Raw genomic sequence first — 6,110 nt, forward strand, 5'->3', positions numbered from 1 at the left:
GAATGCATGCTTTTCTGAAGGAGTTGCGTTTTTGTGACTTGATTCCATACATGTACTACAACAATGAAAACCAAACTTTACTTGTTTGAAAAATACACAAAAATATTGGTGTCACAGGAACTTTTGTTGTTAAGTATGTACTGTAAATCTTGAGTTAATTTTAAATGCAAAAAACGAGAGTAGACTTATTTAATTAAACTTTGCATTTATGTCTCGGAAATTACTGTTGATAAGACGGCCTCACTGCACACTTTGAATAGCGGAAATACCAACTTGAATATAAAACCAATCAACTATCTATTTCCACATTTCGGTTACTGAGATCAATATGTCATCCAAAAACTAGAATGGACATCCGATAGTATTACCATTGCTTGGGTGAGGACTTCCACTTTGATGACATCTACTCCGCAAACAGAATAAACATTGATATAACCTAAGTGTTGTTTTTAGGAAAACACTATTGATAGGAAGTGCTCAGCGGTAATGAGCGGTGTTATTTGCTGTGTTTTGATAACTTGGCCTATAGTCTACTATGGGCGGGGGATCCAATAAAACTCCTATATAGGACCATAAATCAATGAAATTCTTTTTTTACGCAGAAATCCGTGCATTGTTATTAAAGCGCCTACGTCTGTACTGTTAAATTGTGCTGTTTTACTCATATAGTTTTTATCGTATAGAAACACATAACACATGCGACCCATATAGTGGACAGGGAATATTGCTTTACCGCGAGAAAGCGAGAAAACGATGTCCCCCCTCGGCCACGACAGCCATGGCGATAGAGAGCTCTGATCCAATAACTTCAAACTCACTTGCGAGAAAAAGATATTTTTGCAATTGGTGTGACGGGTAACAATATGGGTGACGGGTACCGTTTATGCCCTGTTTTACGTTTGGCTTTTCTTTTATATTTCGATGATACTAGGTGATGTAACAGGTACAATATTTCAATGGGACGTGTAAGATGTCATATCATCCTTTTCGTCAAGGCAAAGACACGGGTTCGATTCCCGACATGGGTACAATGTATAAAGCCCATTTCTGGTGTCCCCCGCCGTGATATTTCTGCTAAAAGCGGCATAAAACCATACTCACTCAATCATACCATACTTTACCGTCTTACCGGAGCCCGGGAATCGTGCGGACATTTCACTAAGAAGTGTAAGTGTTAGCGTCATATGTACCAGTACAGTGAGAATGTATTCTTGGATCGATTGAGTTTATAATACTATTGACAGACGGATGCATTAAAATTTAAATTCCATTAATATTAATATTAATGTAAGTGTGATGGTATCCTATCCACTTTTAAAACCCTATTTGTTAACTGCGGAAGAATACATTCGACATTCATGCTTACACGAATTTGTTCCGCAACTCAACGATATAGGTTGATTAGTTAGAATACATGTACGCTTAGAAAAAAACCCATAGAAAACCTCTTCATTATTTGTCCGTTATTTTGTATCTACTGACCTCATGTGTTTTCAGAACTATAATAGTTGGATAATTTCGTCCACAAACACCCGATCCCGTTAGTCGCCTTTTACGACAAGCATAGTCGCCTCTTACGGCAAGCATGGGTTGCTGAAGACCTATTCTACCCCGGATCTTCACGGGGTAACTCACCCTTTACATGTATAACACTAAGGATATTGTTTAAGTTGTCATCTAGTAGACAATTAACTGTAGGAATATTTTGTTCTGTAACACAATCTGCAAGTCCTTTGTGGGTCCACGGTAAACAGGTAACTGGTATATGCTGTCTTTAGAGTTGACTAAAACCGGAATTGTTTAATTGGTTGCCGTGTGTTTCCGTGTTGGTTGGGTATCAGCGTTCGTTGCTGTGTGTTTCTGTGATGTTTGGGTATCAGCGTTGATTGCCGTGTGTTACCGTGTTGGTTGGGCATTAGCGTTGATTGCCGTGTGTTACCGTGTTGGTTGGTTATCAGCGTTGGTTGCCGCGTTGGTTCGATAACATTGTGATCGACGACTTGGATCCGTAATGAGTCGGGAAATTGAAAATCTGTACCGTGGTATGGAAAAATTCGTGAATCTGATAATTTGATGTCCCGGTACCTGCTGTGGAGGAGAGAATCTGATAATTTGATGTCCCGGTACCTGCTGTGGGGGAGAGAATCTGATAATTTGATGTCCCGGTACCTGCTGTGGGGGAGAGAATCTGATAATTTGTTGTCCCGGTTACTGCTGTGGAGGAGTGAATCTGATAATTTGATGTCCCGGTACCTGACGTATCTTTAATATGTACACTTTATATAATTAAAATGCGGGTCACAGACCATCAGAAACCAGAGTGAGGTCACGTAATTGTGCACCAAGGGGACATACGGTATCTTTGCTTCCTGTATGACGCTCCACTTAGCAACTGGTTGTCTGGAGTCAATTCGAGCACCAAATGGCACTGTTTAATTATCGAAACTGAAGCTGACAACAGCACCATGGTAAATTAAAAAAAACTCTTTTATTCCCAATTAAGAAATAATTCCTATTTCTCTTAAAATTCCTCTTTTATTCCCAATTAAGAAATAATTCCTATTTCTCTTAAAAATCCTACAGTTAATTGAGAACATACACTGGTATAAGGTGAGGTGAGGTGAAATGGGGTTTCACGTCGCGTCCAAGATTATTGCACTTATATAGCGACGTGCATGCACGTGTATGTGTGTGTGTGTGTGGCTGCTTGCACTAGTCCGGACTGATGCCGATTTATAGTGCTAGCACATTGAGATACCATGCCGCAGTTTAACATGAATACCCCACTCAGACACAGTATACCGACTCCGAGCCGACTAGTCCTTGTTTTAGCTCCTTAATGCCGAGCGCCAGACAGGGTAACAACAAGTATCATCTTTAAACGTCTTTTGGTATGACACGGTTGGGTATCGAACCCCGGACCTTCCGCTCTCCGGGCGGACGCTCTACCGTATTAGACCACGGAGGGCGGTCCTACACTGGTATAAAGATCCTTTGAATTTTAAATGTGATGGAAAGTATCCCCTGTTAGCAAAAAGCCTAATCAGTCGTGGTTCCTGCAAACTCAGCATCAGCAACATCATCAACATAACAACATCTGCAGTATCAGCAACAGTAGCAGTAACATAAATCAACATTAGCAGAAGCAGCAACAGTAGCAGCGACATAAACATCAGCATCATTTACAGTAGCAGCAACATCAGCAAGATGAACATCAGCAAAATTAGCAGTAGCAGCAACATCAGCATCATAAACAATAGCATCATCATCAGCAGCATTAATTCATAACAAAGTGATTTAACCAATCGGCTCTTGTAAAGTGCTCAATGCTGTTGACGGAATACAGTTAACGTTAATTTGCCACCATGAATGTGAACGTCCAATGTTATACTGACAGAGTCCATGGGAATACCTGTATGCGGCGTCCTTCACAATATGGTGGAAAACTAATCACAGATTGTCCACTTTGATCTGACCCTGAGGGATGATGTGGCCAGGGCAATTACTCGCTTTGTTATTCAGTCTACGATGAAACATCACAATTGCGGTTTGTGTTACCAACTGGAATTAAACAAGGCGGAAAGAGCACATTGAAATTGCACTTGGCCCGTTGGCAGTTGGACCAAATTATTTAAGCTACTGATTGGACGGCCATTGTCAGGCCGGGGCTAAATTCCACGGGAATCCATTCCAATCCATCCATCATTTATCCAATGTGAGAACATTTTCTCTTTTAGTTATTACACCTTATATATAATCAGGGATAGATCATGAAAATTTGAATTATTCATATTTGACATCATATTGATGATATTATATTACAGTAAACTACGGTTATAACGAACTCAAAGGGACTACTAATTTTAGTTCGTTATAACCGTAGTTCGTTATAAGTACAAATACAGCATGACTACAGCATGTAGTCGGGACCAAAAAGTAAGTTCGTTATATCCGTCAGTTCGTTATAAGCGTGTTCGTTATAACCGTAGTTTACTGTAGTAATACATTATTTAAATGGACCCGTGAAGATCCGGGGTAGAATAGGTCTTCAGCAACCAAGCTTGAGGTTAAAGGCAACTATGCTTGTCGTAAGAGGCGACTAACGGGATCGGGTGGTCAGGCTCGCCGACTTTGTTTCTTTCCGCCGTCATATAGCTGTAATATTGCCGAGTGTGGCGTTAAACAAAAACAAACAAACAAACAAGCATTATTAAAATGATGTTAATGTTATGAGAGATAACGGTAAAGGCACTTAAGTTAATGCCTTGATGTCGGTGTTTGTTCTCTGCTTTCAAAACGTTTTGAGGTGGAGAGCGTTTCCAAATTTGACGCATCAGTGACAAAAATGATGTCCGATGCAATTCCCTATTTTGATCTGTACCATATGTTTTCGTGTTTTTTCAGTGAACTTTTGACTTGCCTATGCATGTGTTTGTGATGGATGCCTCTAGTGGGGCAGGATTCGCTCACCCTTTTGCGAACACCGGATATCATCTCTATTTGACAGTGATTCAAAAGCACATGCTTATGATATAGTTGGTATCGTACTATGGGCTTTGCTTTTGGCAGAGATTTGTTATGAATATGGAAAGGGTTTTATCGCTTTAATCTAAATCAATCAGATTTGTTCCTCTAGGCCATAGAACATCTGTTTTTAATTTTCTACTCATTATATGACATCTTTGAATTTCGAATACAGTAAACTATGGATATAACGAACTCAAAGGGACCACTAATTTTAGTTCGTAATAACCGTAGTTCGTTATAAGCCAATCTCATTGAAATCAGATCTAAGTTCTCGCTGCCGCTAAACAAAGATCTGAGGACATCCCATTACGGGTCACGTCAGAACGACCTTTCGCGAACTTTGACCGACCACGGAAACGAATAACAAGAAGTTGATATCAGCCAATGAGAAAGCAGCTTTCTCGAGCTTTACGGCACTCGTTTCAACCTGGCGACTTCCATTTCAGACTACGCTTGAAAAATATGTTGACACAGTTCTCGATTAAAATTTCGAAAACTGAAAAAAAGAACAATCCGGAATGTCTAATATATGGTTACGATTGTATGGCAGTGCTTCCCACGTACTGTGCAACGCCTCCTCCGTTCAAATGTTTATCCCACGGAAGCGAGAGACAGACGATAATTTTGACGGAATCACTCGTACGGGCCGTAGCTGTAGTTCGGAATACCCCGTTTTAACGTTTTCGAGGTTGCATGTTTAGAAAACACATTCCGACTGTCACTTTCATGATCTGGTAAGCGACGCTTTGATTGGTCGGATGAAAGGTCGTTCTGACGTGACCCGTAATTGGATGTCCTCAGATCTTTGTTTAGTGATAGCGAGAACTAAGATCTGATATTAATGAGATTGGTTATAAGCATATATACAAATGGCCTCAGGCTTGACTAAGAATTAAGTTCGTTATATCGGTCAGTTCGTTATAAGAGTGTTCGTTATAAACGTAGCTTGCTGTATCTTAATGTAAGGGACTTGAGGTGTAGTCAAAAGAGAGGGGAAATATTTCTATTTTTGAAAAATCGGAAAGTGGACATAATTTTATTGCAGGAGACACACAGTATTGCAGCAGATGAAACGTTGTGGACATCACAATGGGTCATGATATAATCTTTTCACATAGCAGTTGGGTTAGAAAAAGGTCTTCACCATCCCATGCTTGTCCTTAGGGACGAGTATCCTTGTCGTAAGAGGCAATTGGTCGGTCAGGCTTAAAGCACTGATAATTCGTGAACAATTTAACTTAATTGCAAACGAGGGTGAATATCACTTCCTCTCGGTTAATGAAAATTATCACTATGTACTTGACATAAAAAATAGGCAGTTTTATGTAAAACCCACTTTTCATATATTGACATCCGTTTTGTCATCTGTTGACAACAGATGTATGCGAAATAGGTCAATTTTATATACCATGTTTTGTTGCCTTGAATCTAATTTGTAACTTAAACAGTTCTTCGAAAATACGTTGATGCTATGGACCTGTGGGCCTTGCAGTATTGAAATATGTCATTCTTACTTTAGTTATCAAACAGATTCCATTTGGTGAGTGAGTGAGTTGGGTTTAACACCACTTTTAACAGTATTC

Source organism: Haliotis rufescens, unplaced genomic scaffold (genome assembly GCF_023055435.1).
Source record: "Haliotis rufescens isolate VD_foot unplaced genomic scaffold, xgHalRufe1.0.p SCAF_23, whole genome shotgun sequence".
Classification (NCBI taxonomy): Eukaryota; Metazoa; Mollusca; class Gastropoda; order Lepetellida; family Haliotidae; genus Haliotis; species Haliotis rufescens.